We start from the raw sequence: 25,657 nt of genomic DNA on the forward strand, positions 1-25,657 counted from the left end.
TTCAAGCTACGCATGAGCGAGCGACATTCGCGCGCGTTTCACATTTTCGAAGTCGAATCGCGGAACGTCTGAAGAGAGAACGTTCACGCCCGTGCTTTTACGGGTCCTCGAAGAAGACACGTTTTCGGCCTTAATGTCTCTCATTCGAGGCAACGTAGACGTTTATTCATCTTTCGTTCCGGCATGCCTCAAAGCATTCAAGCTGTTCGTTTGAGGAAGGATATACGAACCGGGTGTCCATCTCGCAGTGCGTTGCACATGCAAAAGCAACCGAAACAAAAAGCGAAAAGAAAAAGAATAGCCACCGTTAACCCAGTTTCTTCGCTATCAATCATCACGCGGTATTCCACGACGCACCAGGCGCTGATGGAATTTCTGATGGATATTGAAGAAAGATAGCTGCACTTGCATCAGAATTATATCAAATGCTTTTAGACAATTTTCCGGGTGTGCAAAGTGTCTTCGCAGCCGCGCAGTTTCTTCTCTGCATATACAATCTTGTGGTGAATTTATAGCTGATATTTTGTAATAAATTTCTTTTACCTGTTCTCTTTCTTTTTTAAACTTTTATTATTAAATTATATATTGTATATTATGTTATATATATTATATGTATTATTAATTCTTTCACACGTGTGTACCATAAAAATTAAAATTCTTATAGTAAATTCTTACATCCATTTTAAATTATACTAATTAATTTAAGCTACTTCCTTCGTTTATTAATTTAGATTATATTATTGATTATATAATATTTTTTTATTACATTATCTGTTTTTCGAAACAAAAATAAGGAATATATGAAACGAAACGAGATCGTCGGCAAAATTGATATCGCATGTAATAGATTAAATATTGTTAGTAACAGAAAACTACTATTTATTTTCTTTTTATTTTCTTTGATGAAGCTGCACGATAATAAACATTGTCATTTCAATTTTTATTTTGATTTTACTTTATACTGTTAAGAAGGATTATACCGTTGTTTCCCCAAGATACGTTAAAACTGCTATAAAGTTCGAACTCGTATTATTTTATGAGCACGGTAACCGAGTGAGTGCAAACGGAATAATACAGAAAAGCGCTGCATAGAAAATTAAAATAATTTATTTAAATAATGGAAAAATTGCAAGACCAGCATATAATGTGTACCAAACTCATATGCAAGAAGACATTGCGCAAAGTCGAGCTCGAATTGCTGAAGCGCGCGCGACACGCAAGTACAAGCAATAACTCCGCGTTGCAAGTACCGCGAAAACGTTGCGATCAATTCCTCTTAATTCTCTCTCCGCCGGCGCCGTGTCGGATCGCGTTTCTCGTGTAGGCACGCCCTAAATCGTGCAAACGCTTTCCTCTCCCTCAGATGCGCGGAATTATTCAAAAGCCGTCGTGTACGGATTTCCCCGTGAAACGTTCTCTGTTCCCGATGATCCACACGGGGGCATGCAAGAAGGGACAAACTCGGAAGTTACACACACACACACACACACACACGCTAACAAAATGCACGCGAGACACGCGCTCGCGTACCCTGACGCGGCAATCAGCGCGCGCGAGCGGAATAAAAGGGTTGAAGCGAAAGCCGTTGTAAAACGTTCCCTTAAAAAAGGAGAGGAAAAAAATATGGATGACCCGGTTTCTCTGTTATCAATCATCAGCCGGGCACTCGGCGCAGGAGCCGCGGATTAAGGCAACTAGTCACCGATAGAAATTTCCGCGACAAGGGTGAGCCGCGCGTGCGCTGCATATACGCGTGTATCACGCGCCCACGGGGTACCAAACGGGAAGTGCGATGATTTTTGTTTCTTTGGAAAAGCTGAGAGTGCAGTTTTCGCTCGTCCATCTCTCTGTCTCGCGAAAGGCGCTCGTGCGATTCATTGCAATCGGATCAACTCGCGTGTATGTACGCATGAGATATCATTAGATTGCATGCGCGACGCGAAATAAAAACGAGATCGCGGAATACAAATAGTAATTTATGCGGTGCCTGTAAAAAAGGACGATCCTCGCTTGGCCGTTCCTCGAAGCACGTAGAGGTAAAGTCGACAGCGGATGCGCACATACGCGTACAGGGCTCTTCGATAATATTCGTAAAAATCACATTTGTCGTGTCCGCGGAAGTCCTATGTCGATGGGAAATCGCATCACGTCTGCTGGAGCGCGTCATTCGTCGCCTACGAAATCGCAGCATCCGTCGTGCGCGCGGTCCATATTGCCTGCGGCCTGCAATTTGTCGATCTCCCATAAACGGAGGCTGACGCGCCGATCGATAATGGAAACATCGGGTTCGACGGGATTTCATCTGCTCTTTTTTCAGTCGCGTTTGTCAGATTGCCACGATTTGCGCCTGTCAGAGAATAAAGTAATGATTAGGATTTACCCATCAAGGGTAAACGATATTTTAGACAGGGTTGGGAAAGTTACTTTATAAAAGTATCTAGTTACAGTTACAGTGTTTTCACTAAACATATAACTAGTTACAGTTACAAGTTACCGATTCTGAAAAGTAACACGTTACTTTGCAGTTACTTTCTCGCAATGAAAAAGAATATCACATCTACACAGTGATAAAAATTCAATAACAATCTTGTAGAGATAAAAGAATTAAATCATATAAATATGCTCTCTAAATACACTGATAAATTTATTATTTATATGATTACATTACTTATTTTGAATTTATATAATGTTATATTATTCTTTATATTATAAAGTAACTATTAATGTAATTAGTAAATCAGTTACTAGTTACCGAAAAAAGTAACTGTACTGTAACTTCGTTAGAAGTAACGAGTTATAACTCTGATTTTAGATATAGATGTTTCATATAACCATATAGAGTTAATGACAAGAATATTAGCGCGAAAAGTTCATAAAACAACTAAACGAATTAGAGATTTTTACTTATGTTTTCACGTTTACGTGCACACGCTTTTCACGATAGAAATGAGTTAGCATATTTAATTGATTATATCTGCGGCACAAATCTGCATTCGCGGAATAAAGCGATATTTTTTGCGCGGGATTTAATAAAGAGCCGATAATGTCCGTTAATATTCATTATCGTTGGAAAAAAATATCTATCGGCATTCGTGACATGTTCGACAGGCGTAGGTAGGGGGGGACGTTTGCGAATTGCGAGATTTCCGGGAGAGCGACCCAACATCGATGGTTTTCTGATTGACGAGCAGGCGCAGCGTGCATATCAAAAACAGTATTAATTAGCCGTCGAAACGCCGTTGATTTCCGACAAAGCGACCGTGCCTGCGCGGTTATAACGTGGGGCTATTCGTCGAACGGCTGTGTTTATCAATTAGCACATGGTGCACATGGTTGCATCCGGGTTATGCGCATGCATGTGGACAAAAAGTCGGCGAACGAGCCAATCGCGTTAATATCGCGATTATCGATCGCGGTGCCGCTGCCATTTCGGATCTCGTCTGCTGAGTTACGAGTTTGCAAAAATCCCCCTTGGTAATTTCACGTGGATTGCACTTCGTGTATCATAAATACACCGTAATCTCTCGGTCGAGTCGCGGTCGACCAATAATGGTCCAGGGGTGCGTTTTACAATGACAACCGAGAGAGAAGAAACGGTACAAGATCGTCGCGTTTAATTGCCGTCGAGTGGTACACTTCGCGGCTTAGGACAGTCGTATTTAATGATTGGATTTCTCTATCGTGGAAGGACTTCTTCAGATTCCTTCGTTTTATCGAGAAAACAAAGAGAGAAAAGCTGGGAGACCGGGAGAGAAAGGGAAAGATCGTTTTCTTCGGAGGAATGGCGATCAGCTGTTCCCACAATCCCACCTCGAGGACCCGCTGAATATGCATGAAATAATCGTGTATCTCATGCAATTAGCCGAGGCAAATCTTTTTTCTTTTTTTCTCTCCTTCCATCTATTTCTCTTTTCTCTCTCCCTCTCCCCAAGCTCGCTTCCTGTGCTTCTCGCGTATCTTGTCGGTTTCAAAATTCCTTCCTTCTTTCACTTACGCTCCCTCCCCTCTCCCTCTCTCTCTCCCTCTCTCTCTCCTTCCCTCTCTTTCCTTTTCTCTCTTTTCGATGCTCTCCCGCTCAGTCCGATTTTGCCCTCCGGCAACGAATGGCGGAAAACTTGCTCTAATCAGAGCGCATTTGTGATTTCCGCGGGCAAACGCCACCGATGCAAATTGCATTCTGAATAACGCTGACACCATGGACGCGGCCCAGTTCGTTGACCGATAAACGCGCACTCCTGCACCCTCTGTCACCCCCGTATCACGAAGTTTCCATCGTTTCATCCTTACACCCTTCCTTCCTGCCTCCCTTTCTTTATCTCTTCTCTCTCTTCCTCTCTTTCTCCCTCCTTCCTTCCCCCTCTCTCTCTTCCTTTCTCTCTCATCGCTTTTTCCGCTGCAGGGAAAGTGTATACCCAGGCTTTTTTGACCACAGCGGCCGGCTTTTGTAACGCTTTTAGTTACATCACTGGATTTACTCGCGGCTGACGGAATTATCTTTTAATTCTCTACATGCATGCCGCAAAACTGACGCATGTTGATAAATTGCTATTAGAGGGGAATTGCCAGCGTGATTTTCTGCTGCGTTAGCGAGATTTTCCGATTTAACACGTGATTATAAATTTACATTGATTAGTGTCATGATTTGCTTAGACAGATTGATGTACCTTTTATTAAGAAATTTCTGTATGGATGTTTACAGTTTTATAGGATGCACACACATGTATAATCTACATGAGCTATATTATCAGTGTTGAACGTAGATCTATTATTATAAATATTGTAATAGTTGCGAATGTATAAAAATATAGAATAAATCGCATAGGTCGTTACGAACAGCGGAAATCGCGTAGGATCGTTTTACGGATGATCTCCTGAATTTGGCCGGGCATTTGACGTCAGCTGTCAAGTCGCTTTCGTGATTATCCCGACAGTTCCCTGACGTCATATCCATATTCTAATAAACTCGGCCTAACTACGCCTAGCTGAGCTGTCAGTTCAAATAATGTCATATTCAGTGAAATATCCTCATCAGTCAAATAACTTCTAATGAGGTGTGCCGAGGATTAAACTGGCAAAACTATTTTTGCATTTTTGTTGTTTTTGCTGTTACAAAGTGATCCTGTAACGAAGATGAAGCATAGCGCAGCGCAAATCACAAGCTTGCGTATTTCGCACGTACATACGTATCATTATCAAAATATTCAATTTAATCTTTAATTAAAATTAAGATGAGGCTCCTGGAATAATCTGGAAATGATTTTTTCTTTCATGTCGCCATATTGTAACTGTCGAGGACAATAGTATAGTATAACAATGACTCGGTCTAATTTATGTCCAATTTGATACACAATTTCGAGCTGCCGTAGTATGGTACATAATATTCTTTTTACTGATGATGTCATCATAGAAGTGCCAATAGTTGATAACAAAATATTTGAACATCCGCGTGGCTCCACACTCGTAGAAGTTTCGTAATTGTGCGCTTTGAAGTTCTCGACAAATACACCTTTGCGACGCGAAGCGCCCGGCCTCCAAATCGCGTTTTAAACGCGGCAGCGAGAAGTTCGCAGGGCGATCGCGAAAGCACATTTCGTTGACTCCGCAAACATTTTCCCTCGCGCGCGAACGTGTTTTTATATTTTTCTGGCGATCCTTCCCTTTGCGTCAGGGAGAGAGCACTTTGCGACTCGTTTCCTGTTCCTGTGTTCTCAGGAAACATTCATCCGCGGCCGCATCCTATCGCCCCGCGTCTTCAATCGGTTATTTTTGCGCTCGGACGTTGCGTTCTTGTCGCTGGAAAAATGAGTCCCGTCGTCGAGAGGGGTGAACTGTCAAAATCTCGTAAATCGGTCAGTGTGAGTCGTGAAATTGAAACGCTACGTCTCATCAATTTGTCACTGACAGATGTTCCGGCTTTCGACGTTGTCGGGCAATCTGTTGGAATTAGCAGGTATGTATCAGTGGTCGTGTAGTCTCGCATCAACCCTTCGCTACCAAATGCACGTCGGAATCGTTAGAGAACTCTGCGAAAAGCGGCCGTCGGAGAAAGAAAGATTAATTTCTGCAGTCGGAAAAGTTTTGAAAGTTTACTCGGATCATGATTCCGTGGCTCCGCGTGACAAATCGTGACTTATTATTTTTTTTTGGGAACACACCATGTGTTTTTTACGATCCGTAGGATTTTGAAAAATGATTCGTATCGCCGAGAAATAGGATCGTTGAAATCGTAAGTTTTCCGATACGAGGCGCGGGGAATTGGTTCGCGAACAGTAACGTAGTGGCAGACGGTCCGCTTGCAATTGGAATACTACGTCATCGATTTGTCGACGACAGATATTCGAGCTTCCAACATTACCCCGACGTTGTCGGGCCATTTGTCGAGAAATAACGTCTATTTCGGCATGTACGTGAGTTCACAAAGCGCATCAACTTTTATGGTTCGCCGAATACAAGTCAAGATTAATTGAATTATATCCTATCTCTCGGAAGAAAAATGCGTCACAATAAGCGAAATTTTTCTAAACTATTAAAACGGCATCCGAGTTGAACTGCCGTGAAGCGTGGAATGTGCCTTGCGCTTTTTATTTTTCGTACCGGTTCTCGTAGAATATGTCTTTGTCTCAGCGCACGTTAATATTAATTCTCAGCGCTCTACGCGTTCTCATATCAAGAATGTCATATTATGGCTAAAAAGTTGTGTGTGGCACAACTTCACGCGCTATAATGTGATGTAACGTTTAAGAAAATCATAAAATATTATATCTTTTTGCACATCAGATGGTATAGATTTTATGGGATAATAATTTCTCATTAACTGTATTACATTATCATTATGTAAGATAAATCAGTATCTCTTGATCTTTTTCATCCCCTCGCATTTTGTCCTACGAAATGCTTCGACAATTCAACGCGTCGGGAATACGTGCGCATTAGAATTCCACGTGACGTCCACATCGAGAATTAAATGATTCCTTTATCTAGGCTGGCTCTATTAAACCCGCGATATTCTTCAGGCGTCTCACGTTTCGATTGACATTTACAGAGCTCAACATACGCGCGGTACTTAGCGTTACGCGCATTAGACGCTTTACGAGGCAAAGTGCCGTTTGTACGTGACCGGTCTCTCGTTAACGAACATTAGCTCGACCTCGGGCGCGAGATATGGGTCAGAATTGACCGGCGCCGCGGATGCGAAAAGGGCGGAGTTCGGGATTTAAGGTCGCGAATTCGGCGCGCGTCGCGACGGCACGGCGTTCAACGCGTCCCCTACCTCTCCAACTGGTTTAAGCGCATTAGCGCCCGAGAACTTCTAATGGACGCGCGGAAACGTGCGCTCTCCGAAGCGATTATCGCGTTTAAATGTTCCCGCATTCGCCATGAGACACACGTGGCCCGCGAGTGCGCACGTTTTTAAATGCGCTTGTCAGCGCGGACAGATTTCCGGATTCGCTGACTTTACGCTCCGAACCACGTGACTACCACACAATTTTTGCGCGAAATTTGCTCCGCTCGCGAGATCCTCTCGTGCGAGTCGTGTAGCACTTGTTGGCTCTTTCAGTGACGAGAGTTGTTCATTAAGGCCCGATTCCACCAACGTCGCTTAATTTTAACCGTAGTTTAACTCACTCTTTGTCTCTTTCTAAGGCGGATAGTTAGAAAGAGACGAAAAGTGAGTTACACTGCGGTTAAGGGGGGAGCCTGCTTTAGAACGTTGAAAATAAGGTATAATTTTACGAATTATTTTGGAGAAACTATACAGCGGATCATTATAAAACTTTGATGCATTTATTAGTACATGTTTAAAGATAAAAAAAATTATTTTTTGATTTGAATATATCGCCTGTAGAGGTCGTCCTGGAGGCATCTTAGTGCAGCCGGCATTGTAAATTGGTGAGCATTCTCCTGCCTCTAAATTTCATCCAAACTGAAAAATTGAAATATTTTCTCGTTATTTATGAATTCCCATCGTCGATGAACCTTTAATATTCATAAAAACATTAAGTTAAACAATTATTTTTGCATGAAAAAGTTCAAAAATTTTGCCTAAAAATCGTACTTTTGTGTTCTAAGCTCCACCATTTTGGCACTTTTCAACTTTTTTCTTCTCTCTTTGGTTCATCGACGATGGGAATTCATAAATAACGAGAACATATTTCAATTTTTCAGTTTAGACGAAATTTGGAGGCAGGAGAATGCTCACCAATTTGCTATGCCGGCGACGCGGCTGCACTAAGATTTCTCCAGGACGACCTCTACAAGCGATATATTCAAATAAAAAAATAATTTTTTTATCTTTAAACATGTACTAATAAATGCATCAAAGTTTTATAATGATCCGCTGTATAGTTTCTCCAAAAACAATTCGTAAAATATACCTTATTTTCAGCGTTCTAAAGCAGGCTCCCCCCTTAAAGTTAAGCGAATCGGGCATAAGTGTCTTGTGTCTCACGACGACGATCGATCGACCGCGATGTTTGTTTCGGATTTGATTAAGTGCAATCTTACGTGAAAATATATCATCGCGATAACGGATGCAATCGTACTATTTAGAATCTTGCGGCAAGTTTCTTCCTCGAACGCGTCGAGTTTCCTCTCAAGTGACTCCTATCTCCCGTTTTAACTTGAGAAAAGCTCGACTCGCGACTCGAATCCCTTTTAATCAAAACTGGCGAGCGCGATGTAATGGGCTGTAAAAGGTAAAACCACCTCTTGAAGTTAAATCGGTGCCCCTATCTTCGCGACAGTGACTTGTAAATTCTCTTGCTAAGTACGAGGGCGGCTACAAACAATAGTCGCGCACCGAGAAACAGGATATCAAGCTTTAACCAGCAGACTGCCGTGTCAACAAGTTGCATCTGTCCCACATTCTCAGCTTGTTACCTTTAAATTCAGTTTTATTTCATGTGGGAACACAAAGGAAGCCATCAAGCAGCTTTGTAAAAAAACTTTTCGCGCCGCTTCATGCATGCATAAAACATTTCTCGGAGATTAATGCAAATAGACGTGAAAGTTTGGGAGCAGCTGAGTGCGCGTGTTTGGAGAAAAATTCGCTCCGTGGAGAGCTTTACAGATACCGGTCTTTTGATCTACCTTTCGGCTTTCTTACGGACAATGTGAAGAACCGCTGCATCCTGAAACACAAAAGCCGCGGTACATCGGCCTGTGGGTATCTCCTTCGCAAGGGAGAAAAAGAGTCTGCGGAGGTGGCGGGATTCCGCCCTTAGTCAGCGACATATCATCGATTCAGGTGAGGCGCTTCCCAGCCGAACGCATAAACATTCCGGCGTGGTGGCGCGAAAGAGGAAACCCAAGTGCGACTCGTCGCGCGACGTGTCAGCCGTGTAGCTGGAAAGACTCCCGGTGGATTCGGAACGGGATTCAATTTCCCGAAAGGCGATCTTCGTCCCGTCGAGTCCCGCAACTCTCGCGCTATCGGCTCGACGAGCGAGCGAGGAGAGAAAACTGAGAATGTAGAGAGAATACGGAGGTGCGGGACGAGGGCGAGGGAGAGGGAGGTAGGGGGAGGGGGAGATAGAGAGAGCAGACCAAAGACGACAGAAGGAAAGAATAAGATGGTGCGAGGATGCGGGATAGAACAGGGTAGAACCGGAAGCTCGTCCTGAATCCACGAATCGCAATGCGGGGCCGCGCCTCGGCCGGCGCCGGAAGTCTTTTAGAAGTTTGATTAAACTTCGACCGCGCGCGGCGCGTGCTCGTGAAACATTGGTCGTTCCAGATTGCCGGGAGCTGGAGACAGATAAAAGGCTGCGCGCGACGAGGTAGGACTTGAATTTTGAAATTCGGATGGAGAACGTCCGATGAGACGCGGCGAGTCTGCAAGAGAGGGCCGCTAGAGGGATGAAGGGTAGCTGGAAAAGCGAGAGAGCACCATTGCGAGAATTTTACGGGCCTGTATTTTCTATAATAATACTTGAAAGCCAGGTAACGCGCATACGAGAACAATAATCGTTAGTGCCATAACGGTACTATTTTATCACGTGCTATTTAAATCTAACATACAGCTGAAAATACAGACTCGTGACGTTTCTATTTCTAGTTTGAAAATTGTGATGCACGGTTATATCGGTTTTGCACGGGTGGATTCGTTTCGTTTCATTACGGAGAAACTCCTTTATTATGTAAAGACTTAGGCGCGCGCTTCGCGATCCTCGTTACACGAGAAGATAAAATTTCTTCTATTCGCGTAATCCATTATGCCGTTAAATGGACTGTAACGCGACCGACGCGACGTTGCGCTCTCTCGTATATAAAGCGTATACAGGGTGTACCAAAAGTCTGGAAACGGTCGAATATTTCATAAACTATGCATTTTAGAAAGAAATGTTTCAGACAAAAGTTGTAGGATTTCAAGTAGCGCATTACATAGCAACATCAGTACGACTTTGAAGAGTGTTGTCAAGGTCATGTGAAGGTCAACTGTGTTTTCTTAAATGGAACCGCTTATAAAATGTTGCATATTTGGATTTTACGGGAAAAAACGAGTAAATTTTATCTGAAACATTTGTTTGAAAAATGCTTCTATCAAAAGTTATACGCATTTAAACCTTAAAGTAGAATGCATTGCAATTAATGATAAATTAATTAAGACTATCATTTTGTTCTTTTACTTTATTAAATGTTCGAACTGGTGTCCATTAACATCTAAACACTTATTAAGTCTTCTTACGAAACTTTGTTCTAAGTAACATTTCTGGGGTCACTCTAGCGCTAGCTAATGGCCTTGGAGTACGTACTCGATGTTAACTGAAAGAAACATAAACTCACACATTTATCAGAAAATGTAAATACAAATCTATGCATTTAGTTAGTTTTGAGCTGGTTTTCATGCTGCTTATCAAGTTCGAAAATCATGACTCGAACGAAGAATACGTGAAGCTTGCGCTAGCGCGACCCCAGAAATGTTACTTAGAGCAAAGTTTCGTAAGAAGACTTAATAAGTGTTTAGATGTTAATGGACACCAGTTCGAACATTTAATAAAGTAAAAGAACAAAACGATAAAATCTTTTAATTAATTTATCATTACTTGCAATGCATTCTACTTTAAGGTTTAAATGCGTATAACTTTTGATAGAAGTATTTTTCAAACAAATGTTTCAGATAAAATTTACTCGTTTTTTCCCATAGAATCCAAATATGCAACATTTTATAGGCAGTTCCATTTAAGAAAACAGAGTTGACCTTCACATGACCTTGACAACACTCTTCAAGGTCATACTGATGTTGCTATGTAATGCGCTACTTGAAATCCTACAACTTTTGTCTGAAACATTTCTTTCTAAAATGCATAGTTTATGAAATTTCGACCGTTTCCAGACTTATGGTACACCCTGTATATACGCCTGCACTGTTAAATCGGAACTATCGAACTCTTTTCGATGGAAGAGGGACTTATCGAAGATAAGGTCGAGCGACGACGTAAAGATGGGGTCGGCAGACTCCACGGATATAGGAACGGAATCCTAATAAGTTGCGAGACAGCCCGAGTGCAATGTTAACCGAGTTTAATGGGAAAACACGGAAGAAAAGGATAGTCTGCAGTTTCTCAACTATCTCTGTTCGAGTTCCTTGTGAGAACGTTCGCGCGATATTGGATGTTATCCCAGATGCACGTGAACTCCATGATCAAATACGACAAATGGGAAAAGTTAAGATTAACGAGCCAAATGAATGTGTTCTTTATACAAAATAGAGTAATACGCCGCAGCGAAACGTGAGAGCACGCAGAAGCGCAGCGAAAGGATTGCGAAAATTTTCCATACTGTGCAGGCCGTAATTCATAACGAAAATTTTAATAACCCTGTTGTATGCATAATTCAATTCTGATTTTCCTGTGATTATGCGCACCCGATATATTTTTTAGATTAATACCTCGAGTTCTCTTGCTTTAATTGTATATGTGCACTGAGAAAAATTTGTGATTATAATTGGATAGTAAAATAATTATAGTTATTAGAATATCCATTGTTATAGTAAAGTTTTATAATATTTGTACGAATAGCCTTATATTCATAATGTTGCCAATCATAATAAAAATTTTATACTGTAGGTTTTTATTAAAGTAAATTTTTTATTAAATTAATATTAAAAGTATAATATTAGGTTGTAATAAGAGGTCGTAGCGTGTTCTTAGTAAAATTTCAACACAATTATTATATTTATATTTATTCATATACAGGGTGTCCGGTAACTCACGACTCAACGCTCGTGAGTGGATAAAGCGGACTGAACTGAGTAGAAAAGTCCTATACCATTTTGCAATTTTCACAATAGTTAACAAGTTATTAATTATTAAAAATCGTGCTATTAGTCCGGCCTACCGCCGAATGCAAGCGCGCGGCGAGATGCGACCGCCTAGCGATCGAGTGCCTAGCGATAGCAGTGGCAATGGCTAGGCATGCCATTTGTAATAAACAACTTCTCGCGCCTAGCAACTTTGATCGCTAGGCGGTCGCATCTAGCCGCGCACTTACATTCGGTGGTAGGCCGGACTAATACAGCGATTTTTAATAATTAATAACTCGTTAACTATTGTGAAAATTACAAAATGGTATAGGACTTTTCCACTCAGTTCAGTCCTCTTTATCCACTCACGAGCGTTGAGTCGTGAGTTACCGGACACCCTGTATATGTATATACAGGGTGTTTCCTAAGTAAGTAGACAAACTTAAGGAGGATATTCCTTGGCTTATTTTAAGAAGAAAAGGTCATATAAACATATGTCCTAAACTGCTTTGTTTTCCAAAAAAAGTACATCACTGTTTTCGCTCACTTTTCGTTTATTATAGAACAGTTTGTGTTATTGCAAATGAAACAAATGAAAAACAATAGTAACCAAAAAGAAAAATTATAACGAAAAAGAAAATAGTAACTAAAAAGAAAAATAATAACATCACAGTAACTGCTGAAAATGTCCACCTGCAGCCATGATACTGCAGTGCTGTACTTTTTTTGGAAAACAAAGCAGTTTAGGACATATGTTTATATGACCTTTTCTTCTTAAAATAAGCCAAGGAATATCCTCCTTAAGTTTGTCTACTTACTTAAGAAACACCCTGTATATATGCGCTGTTTTGTTCCACTACTATTTGTCAGTTTTGCAGTAGCTTCATGATTCCTTCTTTCTAGAACTTTTTATGTTTAAGAGAAATTAAATAACGCTACGAACTTTTGCTATAATCCAATATACATATTTGTCAAGCGGATACAATTTGGATACAATTACCGGAGTCTGATTAATGGATTCACGATAAACGCGTTTTCTCGCCGTGATGCTTATTCGTCGCAGACTCGCGCTCGTTTCGTCACTTTCAACAGCCGTCTCCAGAAGATATAATAATATTAGACCGATCGTTTATATGTATATGCTTGTCATATCTATCTCGCATATTGGAACAAAAATACATATATTTATACGTTAGATTCAAAATATTTTCCATATTATAAATTATGATAACTATCACATACACACATAATAATATTATATAGTTTGAACTTAATATTTTATAGTTTTAAATTATACTAAATGCTACTATATTTTCCTTTCAATGTACAGAATAAAGTGAGATTGATAAATGAGTTTCCGTATGTTCAAAGTCATAAAGTTGATAAGAAAATTACACGAAATATATCGACATTTTGACTTATCGAAAGCGAACGTCAAGAGGGATTAGTCCCTAAAAGCGAGTTATCCTTATCCACTTCCGTAACGTTTCGTCCGACTTGGTCGTTTCTTTGAAGCCATGAAGGCAAATATATCGTTATCTTCATAATTCGTGTTTTATCTCGTTTTATCGTGATTTTCATTATGGGATCCACAGGTTCCTCTACATACGGCGACGGATTTTGAATTCCCGAGGTTGAATCTGAAAGTCAGGAGTACTCATGAGTGTATCTAAAAATCTAGGAAACGAGATTGCGCGACGAGTGGAAGCGCCGGGAAAGTATCTGGAATTTAAATGTAAGGCATAAAGCGAAATGAGTTTTACATGAGGCGATGAAGTCGCTGCTGATGAAATGGACACGCTTTCACCGCAACTGGAAGAAACGTCCTGCTTAAGGCAAAATATTCCGTGAGCAGAAAGATAAACCGCAAAAGATAAACCAATATCGCATATTGCGCGATATTACATTATTTGTGCTATTGCGCTGTCTCACAATGTATTGCACAATATTTCTTTTGTAATCTATATTTTTCTCTATTTTCTTTACGCTGTTTTTTTACATCATATTGTTACATGTGAACAACAACGTTTCGATTCTTCCTGTTAGTTGGGCGTGTTCCGGGGAAAGTTTTAATGACGCAAATAGAAGGTAAATTTTTACTGCTTGTTCAAAGAAAAATCTGGAAATCTGGAATTCTCAGCCGCTCGAAAGGTTGCGCCAACGTCGGTGATTTTAAAGTCAAGCATAAAGTGGAATGAGTTCTACGCGAGCCAGCAACGTCGTTCCTGATATAATGGACACTTCCTGACAGCACTAAACGAGAATAGTAGCTACACTCGTTTCCGCAGAAACGAGAAATTTAAAGTACGCGGATACTCGTCTACTTGCGTCCTCGGTATGAACAATATGGCAATATTTGATGAAATAACCGACGCAGTCTACCCTTAACGAGCCTTAGCCTGGGAAGGGTAAATTATTCCGCGGCTCTTATCAACAAGCAAAGGAAACGAAAGAGAGGTCGTAAAATATAATTGAGATTCGTATTTTTATCATGACGCAAAGAATACAAAAGCGTGAATCATCGACTTTTCCGCCAGGGAAAATTTTTCAAGAAATTCTTCTTACAAGATAATGCAAACACACGAATATCTTCGTATACCTTTCCACATTTTAATCAAGATAATAGAAAACGTAAGAGAGCGCGGCGTTTTATCTTCTTTTCCTACTTGTTGTTTGACAACAATCAACGAAACTTTGCGGCAACGCAATTCTCGAAGAGTATACAAAAAACCACAACGAATGTTGAATTTAAAAATCCGTAAGGTGAAATGACTTTTTGAAAGGAATAGAGATAAAGAGAGAAAGAGAAAGAGAAAGAAAGAAAAGTCTAGCGCTATCCTGCTTCCCCTGCTAGCACCTGTTGGCATACAAATCCCATAAACTAGATTTTCCGTTCGCAAACAAGTGGGAGCACTTAAGTAATTGCTACATTCTTCTCCGGCGAGTTTCCGCGGAACAACCGCATCTTTTATTTTCAGTCCTCGTTTGTCCTGAATTCGTTAAGATTTCTCACTCGTAAAAATTTACTGCCGCGAGGGTTGCTCTTACTAAGAGTATTGAATTGAAGAAGAACGTGGACCCGTTTGGCAGTGTCGTTTTAGATGTAGAAATATTTAAAGTACGTTCTAACTCCAGCGATTTTTTGCCCACTTGTCGCCGACTTTTTTTTAAGAGAGAAATGCACGAAAAATAAAATGATACTGCAAGATACATGCGCGATGAAATGTAGTTCTTAGCAATGAGAAATGCACGTTGAGAAATTTCAAACTTTAAATTCGAGATAGTTTCGTTGCAAGAGATACAAAGAGCAAGTTTTTAAAACTAAGACGAAAAATAAGAAATAATTATAATACCTCAATAAATTCTTCCAAATCATCAGTAAGATATAATAGTTGATATTTATTTATGACCAAGCTGGCAATACAAAACAATCAAGCACAACGTTTCGGCCGAAGTTTTCGGTCCGGATCTACGTGTTTGTCAAAATGTTATCATATCTAATTCTCAGTGTCTCTTTGAGAGTTGATGGTATTCTCATGACGTTTAATGAAAAACATTTCAGCTGTTTCCCTCTTTCTTCTACGATTTTCACGGTGCAAAACTGTCACTTCCGACCAATCAAACTCATGATCGTCGTCTAGTCTATGTCTACTAACAACAGATTGATGATCAGGATGCTTTATAATGTCCGCTATATGTTCTGTAATGTTTTTCATTAAACGTCATGAGAATACCATCAACTCTCAAAGAGACACTGAGAATTTACCCAGTATTTATGATAACATTTTGACAAACACGTACGTAGATCCTCTGTCTTGACCTTATTACCACTATCTGTCACTATTCGATACACTGCTCGTGATAACGGTCGCTTGTCCGGTCGCTCCTCGTTGTTTTTAGTTTATAATTGTGTGCTTTGAGTCATGTTCTGCAAGTGAGTCTTTATAGTTTTACTCATTTACTTATATTGTTGAATAACTTTGCGGTAAATTACTTGAATGTTGTGTTTTAGAATGTGACTTATTGTTGTCATTGAGGATCGCACTTGAAAAGGTTTTGTATTGCCAGCTTGGTCATAAATAAATATCAACTAATAATTATAATAAATGTGCATTGAATCATGTAAACACAGTTTACATATTCATACATAATTCACTGCGAGTCTTAAGATTGTGAGAACGCGCTTTAGAAGAACAGAAATGCATTGTTGAATTCATGATTTCCTGTTCATTTTCAATGTATTGGGTTGTAGCATACATATATTCGTCTTGTTTTTTAGTATTTTTCTTAGGGGTGTGATTTAGTTTTGAGGGTTTTTTTGCTCAAAAACGCATGTATTTAAATATGATAATGAATGAATACCTTAATCAAAATATTTTCCTTCGTTTTCTATCACTTTTTCCCATCTTTCTGGCAAGAGATCGATTCCACCACGATAAAATCACTCTTCTTTTCAGTTCATCCATTCGTCGACGAATTTTCGCACTTCTTCCAAATTATCAAAGTGTGTATCCTCTAAAGCGTGTTGCATCGACCGGAACAAATAATAATCGCATGGAGCAATGTCCGGAGAATACGCGGGGTGCGGTAAGACTTGCCATTCGAGCTCTAATAGTGTTTCTTTCACTGATAACGCAACGTCAGGTCGAGCGTTGTCACGAAGAAGAATCACTTTCCGTCGTTTACTCGCAATTGGTGGTCGTTTTTCGTCCAATGCTTGCTTCAACTTGTACAATTGGTGTCGATAACGATCAGCCGTGACAGTCTCATGCGGATTTAACAGCTCATAGTACACTATCCCACCAAATACAGAGCATTACTTTTGAACCGTGAATATTGCGTCTCGGAGTGGATGTTGATGGTTCGCCTGGATCCACCCATGATTTTCTGCGTTTCGGATTATCAAAATAGATCCACTTTTCATCCCCAGTAACAATCCGAGACAAAAGATTCTTCTTTTTTTGCCTGGCGATCAACGAAATGCAAATGTTCAACCGGTTCGCAATGGCACTTTCCGATAATTGATGTCGCACTCATTTCCCTTCTTTCTGAATTTTTCCCATTTCATGTAAATGTTTGGTAACTGTTGTACGATCAACATTTAATGCTCTGGCAAGTTCTGAAGTGGATCGTGTTGGATTTTCGTGCAATAATGCTTGCAAATCTGCATTTTCAAGCTTTCTTGGTTGTCCCGAGCGTTCTTTGTCCTTCACATCAGTATCACCACTTTTAAAGCGTCCAAACCAGTATTCACACGTCTTAATTGATGGGGCAGAATCACCACAAGTTTCCACAAGAATTCTATAACCGTCAGCCGCAGTTTTCTTTTGATTAAAAAACAAAAGCAACGCATGTCGAAAATGCTAAAGAGCTTTCGGAAGTTGCATTTTTACGATGATATAAACACGACTGTTATTGCATCTATTGCTATAATGCTACTAAATGTCATGGATAATGTCAACACTGTAAGAAACAACAGGTATCGGAAACAGCTATTGGAACAAACTGACACTACAGCCATCTGTTGTAAAACCTTTAAAACTAAATCACACTCCTAATATATATGCATATATGGGTTATAACATATATTCATTAAAAATTAAAAATACGAGACAAATATATGTTACAACCCAATATATTGCGAGATTCGAACCGTAAAGGATGCGTTTCGCCCTCCGTGCGTGTCCCAAACGATATTAATCGTGCGTAAACTGGCACAAATGCAGAGTTTATTCCATTGATCGTAAGTACTTTAATGTCGCGTGTGGCCTGAATTAGAGATTGCGCGGGATTAATATTCCTTTCCGCAAATGGTTTGTGCGGCGCGCGTTTGATCTCGGAGAGGTGGAAAATATTGACGAAGCTACGCGGGGGTTCCCATGTTAATTGAATCGCCGAACTAAACGATTTGCGGACAGTCAGGGCTGGCGCATGGTTGGGCGTGTGTGTACGCCTATCGGATTATTTTCCGTTGGTTTCCGCGAGCCTGTACGTACGCCGCGACTCGTGAAAGCGAAAATATTGTATCTCAATTATAACGACCACGAGTCAAGCTCAAGGGCGGGATTTATCGCGAGATCCTTGTAAACGTCAGTCCTGTGACACACAATTGCAATGAAATGCCCGCTGACTCTCTCAGCAAATGCAAAGCTACTTGATATATCCTGTGTTCCGCTCCGTGTTAATACGATTTCAGGATTAAACGCGACGCGCTGTTTGCTTTCAATATTTATCCGTGTATCTCCTCGTTAAAGCTTTGTTGCATCGCGTTGCGTATGACGCGGGATTAAATAAAAAAATTGTTTCCCGCGTATCTATTTATTTCTTCTGACAAATAATTTGTGTTTATTTGTATTCAGGAAAATATTTATTAAATGTTCCATATTTGTCGAATATGTGTATTGTCGTGTTGCAAAGGTCTTCCTTTTTCAGCTTTAGATATTCAAAACGCGTAGCATGTCGATGTTAATACTTCCTGAAGTTTCTTTTAAGCTACGAAACTTATAAGCTAATCGATTAAAACTCCGCTTCTGTTTGCGGCGTAAATAACGTATTGAGTTTACAAGTTTGTACCGTCGCCGCCGCGATGGTGGATTAAAGTGACATGCGCTTCATCAAGTTTTTCCCATTCGTATTACCAAGACAAGATGAATTATCTTGTGGGTAATTAATAATATTTAGCAACGTATTACACATACATACTATTCATACCTAAGACTACGCGTGTGGCATTCATTTATATGCAATGCAATGCAATGTTTATAATTTAATCTCGCGGTACTGAGATGTCGCGCTTGGAATATATAAAGTCTGCAGCTGAACATGGGAGGCTGCCAAAATACACAGTAATATACAGTAATCAAGACAGTACAATCTGGAGCATTATTAGAAAGATTTTGTCTTTGCTTACAAGAGCGACGTGTAAATGTCACAAAAATGTTGTATTATTAATTAATTAATACCAATTAGTAACTAGTATTAATACCAATTAGTTTGCGTATTTCTAATCTTGATGTAAAATCGTTTTATTTGTATGATGAAGAAAACGAAGGAAAAACTTAAATATTAATTTTTCTTCTCTGTTTTCTTTCAACACTCTTTTTTGCATTGACTTGTATTTTATATAAATAATGATATCGGCGACATTATTGTAAAAGAAATCTATTAGATTCTGAAACACACATTAATAGATACATGTCATATAGGATTCGTGTTGAGTAACAACGCGTGCAACAAAAAGTTTCTAACAAAATTGAGACGGAAAGATCGTGTTCGATGGAATTTCTCGAATATCTGTTATTCGTATAACGCGAGATGTACGTGAATTTTCTATTTGGAAAGCAGAAAGAGGAAACGCGGTTGGTCGGATTGTAGTCGCTCGAAAACCGATCTCAGGTGCGTGAGGACGTGCGACTGACGAACGGCTGAGCGAACGAATGCAGAAGCGGATAAATGTCCATAGAGTGAATAAATTCAAATGGATCCCTCGTAAAATAGTTTCTCGGCTCCCTCGCACGTCCCCTGTTTTTTATGCCCGACGGTGGTTTTACGGCCGCGCGCGTATATAGCTCTCGATGTAACGCGCCCGTCGTAATGACGCAACGACGAATCCCGTCGACGCGACGTCCGCTAGAACGTTGACCGTAACTCCTGCTTTCTCTTTTCGCTTAGCGCTTCAAGTCTGCCGGTGTCATCGCGTTATGATATCCCGGTGCAGAGGGATAGTATAGGAGGTACAAATCCCTTCTCCTTCTCCCCACTTCTCTCACCCTTTCTCCCTTTTCCCTCTTTCCTCTCCCTCTCCCCTTTCCTTCCGTTCTTCCTCCCTTCCGCCCCTCTCTCACTCTCTCTCTTCCTTCTCTCTTCTCTCTATATATTATATAACTATTTTTTTAGGAACAAGTTCGGAATCGAAATATTTAACGTGCATGGATGTACATTCTTTCTGACGGAAGTTATTGGATAAAATAACAATTTTATGAAATTAGAGCTCACAAAGAAGAAGTTTGCGGAGGGTATTATAAAGGATATTCTAGAGGAGAATTCCTCGAATGTAAAAAAAAGGGTAAAAAGTTGGTTAGTTAAATAAAACAAAAGATAAAAACTAGATAAAATAAAATAGAATGAAAGCTAAATAAAAGATAAATAGTTAAAATATGAAAGGATAAACTTCGCACTAAAATCTGATGTCACGAGATCAAATGAAAGAGATCGTTACGGACTGGCATGATTGTTGAAGACAGAATCTTAAGAACAATCAGCACGAATGAGGCGTCTCCGTGCAATATTGAAACTTTTTATCTCTGCGTGGATGATACTTAGGGAGCAAACACGCGAGACGGTACAAGCTGCGGTACCATCTCCAAGTAAGTAAAGCACTACAGTCTTCGTGCGCTCATAAAACGCAGCCCTGTAATCCGCCTTTACAAGTGCATTCGCAAGTCCAATTCACGGCGAACTGCACCCGAAGTTCTCAAAGTAACTGCTGCGCGCTATCGGTTGCAACAGCTCAGCGAGAATCATCGGGAAGTAGGATGAATCCGATCCCTGACGACGCGTTCACACGTAAAGACATAATGTAATTTCGGATGCCGGTGTGTTCCCAGGAAATACAATCGTTTCGTGTCGCGGCGGAAATTTAGGGCGGCTACGGCGTATTTGGCCACATATGGCCATTACGACTTGCGCAAGCGGTATTAAATAATTTCCGATATTTTAGGGCTTCTTTACTTCTGTACTTTAGGTCTATCGAGGGATGCCAAGTTTAACGTTTAATCTCCGACGATAGGATGGTACGCGTATCGCGATGGTAGGTAATTGCTATTATCATGTTGCTGAAATTATTATGCAAATCACATTATTAAACAACAAGGACGAGATAAATAATATTAATGCCAGAAATCTCGCGAAATCCGCCGTTGTCAAGGCTACTACTAGCATCTGCTGCCCTCGTGCCGTTCCGCGTGTCGCCAGGAATTATGACAATTTCGAGTAAAGCGCGTTCGCGTGTTTACGCGTCTGCTGGCGTGTTCTCCGTCATGTTTTTCGAGAAGGCGAGCCCGGGTTCGCTGTTTTCGATGCAAATCGTCTCCGGTTACACGACAGCAGGCGCGCGCGCGCCTTTCTCTCTTGTAATCCTTCCCCAGCGCAGAAATTCAAATTATGCGTCGCGAAATGGAAATTCCCGGCCACATAAGAATGCAGCGTTAATACGGCTGGATAGATGCGACGCGATCGAGTCTTTGGCTCGAAACATCGGCTTGACTGGTAAACATTTGTTTTATATCGATTTCGTTTTCCATACGACAATTCTCCCGCGGGAGACGCGCGGAAGTAATAAAGTTAGAATGGCGACGTATCGGATGGCGCACTAACTTTTGCCATGAATCTATTATGTACTCTTCCTTATTCTTGAGTCCGTAACAAAGTGTCGCGACATCGCATCGCTCCATGGCTTCGCAGTTTTACGGCTTTTATTACATGGGTATCGAAGTACACGAACTTGTTACTATGTATAGACACCAATGCGACGGTAACGATGATATAAGCGCACCGGAGAAGTGATTCCTTGAAATAGATTAAAGTTTCAGAACAAAGCCTCTTTCCACTCGAGAAAATCAATCCTGAATTTAATAAGATACACGAAAGCACAAAATTTCCGTTTCACGCCAAAATATCAAGATTTTTGTTCACATGCTTTGAAAGACCGTATAAAAAAGCGCAAATGGATAAAATTATTTATAAACTAATACACTGTACAACAGTCATGTGACAAGGAAATTATCTCATATACAGGGTGAGGCAATAACTTTGTCCACCTCGAATATCTCCATTATTTTTGAAAGATATGAAAAAATTATAATTACGAAAGTTGTACTATATTAAGGGGGCCAAAATATATTAATAATATTTTTTTCAAAAAGTGAAGCCACTTCGCAGATTTTAAGGTTATCTCTATTTTTTTAAATAGTATTCTATACTTTTTTATCCTTGTTAGTGCAATAGCGTATGTTCAGACGATTTCAACGACTTATAATACAAAATCATTCGGAATTAAATAAAGGAGTAAAATAATGATTCTTATTTCATAAGATGTACTTAATTTCTGACGTGGTCGGTATTGCCTGGTACACAATGTTTTTATATTAATCATATTTCATCAACGCTTAATAGCATAAAATATGATGACTTTATACGCAACGATCTCGGAATGTTATTAGAGGATGTACAATTGAATATTCACCGAGTAAAATATAGTACCCACATGATGGATGCTCCGTACATTATGGACATAGAGCAGGGATACGCAACTAGATTGTTTGGCGGACAAAATGTAAAATTTGTGGTTATACCGCGGGTAGCTAAATTTTTCTCTTTAATATTTTACATTGTATTAAGGGGGGAGGGTCAAGTAAATGACCTAAATTTTGCGATTTTTTTTCGAAGAGAATAAATCGATTGTTTTGAAAATTAGTGCATGTTTTTATATAGTATTTAAACTGCACATAGGAATTTTTTATGTAAAAATAATGAAAATTCATTGAGCAGTAGCTGGTTGAAGTTGCCTCCTCACGAACGCGCCGTGGATCGCAGAGACCGCTGTAATCATCTGAAATCAAAATTCGGGGAAAATTTCATAAATTTATACAAAAACGCTCAGCATTAACCTATTTAAGAAAAAAATTTTAAATTGAGAAAATAATAGCAATTAAAAAAAAACGACTTTTTTCTTTACAAACAATTGCAAAAAACAACTGTTTATTGCAAAAATTTTCACAATCCGTTAGGTTCATGCTGAGGAGAAGATGTTAAAGTATATGTATCTAGAAGGACATATCGATTGTTTGAAAATTCACTGAGCTACATTCCACGGCGCTCAAAATTTCGCGTTTTGAGAAAAACGCGTTTAAAGTTTTCGGTACGGGAAAATAGTGTTTATGGAAACTTACAGTTGATTTATATCAGTCTGCGATGCCAGGTCCATACAATAGACCTTCCTTTTCCTCGAATTGCTCGAGCAAAGCCGCTTGTTCCTCTTTACGAGCTGTCCTTGCCTCTTTGGTGCTCTCGAGGCTGCGCCGCTCCTATCGTTTTAAACTGATTCCCACGAAATTTTCGTCGATGTGGATAATTTGGGCGATAATTAGGTTCATCGGCACTTACTTTTCTACTCATTTTCACGTTTGCAAAGTTCAAAAATGAAATGTAAAACGACTGCTTGACACGAATGACGCAGAAATACTGACAATGAGAGCACGATCTTTCCTTTGTTCATCTCGGGACGCTATCTTATCAAAGCAACCACCACCTATAGATATATACTGTTACTGTTACTGACTATCAATCGTCAAAATAGCAAACATCCTAAAGATATTATGCCAAGGGACCGAAAGATAAAACGCCTGTACGTGCGCTCGTATACCCGCGCTTGGCGCCCGGCCGGAGCGCGTCACTAAAACCGACGCTATAACGACATTTAGAGTTCGAATTTCATTCTAAAAGTGTAGGAGCATATTCTATACATCAAAAACTATTGATTTAAGCAAAAAAAATCAATTTTTTGGTCATTTTACTTGACCCTCCCCCCTTACTAAATAAAATATTTATTCTACTATACAGGGTGTCCCGGGTTTTAACCGACAAACTGCGGGAGCATATTCTACTAGTGGAAATAAGAAAAAATTCTTATATCGAGTTTGCTTAGAAATGCTTTATTACAAAGTTATAAACCAATATTGAAAAGAAATATGAGATAAGTAACAACGGAACATAGTGTAGAATTTGGAAGGTCGAAGATGTTTATGTTATGTGTATTCACGTGTATTCATGTTCACTATGTTGAAACGATTCAGTACGATTCTCATCAATGATATTATGGACAGATGAAGCGACCTTTACAAGACGAGGCATATTCAATTCTCATAATAGCCATGTATGGGCTCATAATAATCCACATACTACCAGACAAAGAAACTTTCAACACGAATTTCGATGTAATGTTTGGATGGGTATGCTTCATGACCGGCTTATTGGTCCGTTCTTTTTACCTGACCGATTGAACGGAGAATCTTTTCGAAGATTCCTATCAAACGATTTACCAATTTTGATGGAAAATGTGCCACTGCAGTTTCGCCAAAACAGCTGGATACGGTTAGACGGTTGTCCATCGCACTATGCTAGACAAGTTAGAAACTGGTTAGATTAACATTACGCTCATAGGTGGATTGGTCGAGGAGGACCGGTTTTCTGGCCTCCAAGATCTCCCGATTTAACGCCTCTTGATTTTGATTTATGGGGAACTTTAAAAAATAAAGTTTACAGTACAGAAGTAATCTCGCTTGAAGATTTAAAGCAACGAATTACTAATTCAGTTACTGAGATGCAACAAAATTTTCAGGAATGTCGTACTGTAACAAATTCTGTACTACGTCGATGTCTAGCTTGTATCGATGTGCAAGGACAACATTTTGAAATGCGTCACTAAATCATTGCGTAGATAATTTTTATTTTTGCGAAAAAATCCGTTGTTACTTATCTCATATTTCTTTTCAATATTGGTTTATAACTTTGTAATAAAGCATTTCTAAGCAAACTCGATATAAGAATTTTTTCTTATTTCTACTAGTAGAATATGCTCCCGCAGTTTGTCGATTAAAACCCGGGACACCCTGTATATACTTTTTAAGAGAAATATATATTTTAAGAGAGAAAATTAATTTTAATTGTTATTTGGCGATAATCAGTTTATTTTTCATTTTTTTCTGCGGGTCAAGCTTGGACGTCGCGGGCTGGATTGGAAAGTCTCGCGGGCCGCCAGTTGCGGTATCCCTGACATAGAGTAAGAGCTACGTTCAATGAAATCTTCCCGAATCGATGAATAGGACGCCGTGGGCTAATTTAATGGCCAGCTCGTTCATCCGATATAACACCTCAATTATTTTTTATGGAGAACACTAAAAAACATTACCAACCAGAAAATATGAAGCAGCGAATTATTACAGCATGTGCGAAAATCAGTGCGGAAGTGTTAAGAAGTGTACATGCTTCAGGAATACAAAGATTGCAGAGTTGCATCGATGTAAACAGACATCATTTCGAGCACCTTTTTATGAGATAAGAAATCGTTGAAATCGTCTCAATATTGTATTAAGGATAAAAAAGTATAGCATACCATTTAAAAAAGTAGAGATGACTTTGAAATCTCTGAAGCGCCCCCACTTTTTGAAAAAATATTATCAACATATTATAGTCCCCTTGATATAGTACAACTTTCGTAATTATAATTTTTCCATATCTCTCAAAAATAACGAAGATGTCCGAGGTGGACAAAGTTATTGCCTCATCCTATATAAAGAATTTCTTTCTTGACGTACGCGAACAATTGTCTGTCCATTTATCTAGCTAATGTACTGG

General features: G+C 39.7%; 1 protein-coding gene and 1 long non-coding RNA gene across 5 annotated transcripts in view; one reads left to right on the forward strand and one right to left on the reverse strand.

Moving 5' to 3' along the window:
• Positions 1 to 25,657, forward strand: part of LOC105284017 (kin of IRRE-like protein 2) — a 238,108-nt gene that overhangs the window by 3,309 nt on the left and 209,142 nt on the right. The gene's annotated exons all lie outside the window — the stretch shown is intronic.
• LOC105284016 lies at positions 22,438 to 23,875 on the reverse strand. The gene is made up of 2 exons (XR_894795.2): positions 23,194 to 23,875; positions 22,438 to 22,853 (listed from the first exon to the last, which is right to left on the reverse strand). It is a non-coding gene; the product is annotated as an uncharacterized LOC105284016 (long non-coding RNA).

This window comes from Ooceraea biroi, chromosome 2, assembly GCF_003672135.1.
Source record: "Ooceraea biroi isolate clonal line C1 chromosome 2, Obir_v5.4, whole genome shotgun sequence".
Classification (NCBI taxonomy): Eukaryota; Metazoa; Arthropoda; class Insecta; order Hymenoptera; family Formicidae; genus Ooceraea; species Ooceraea biroi.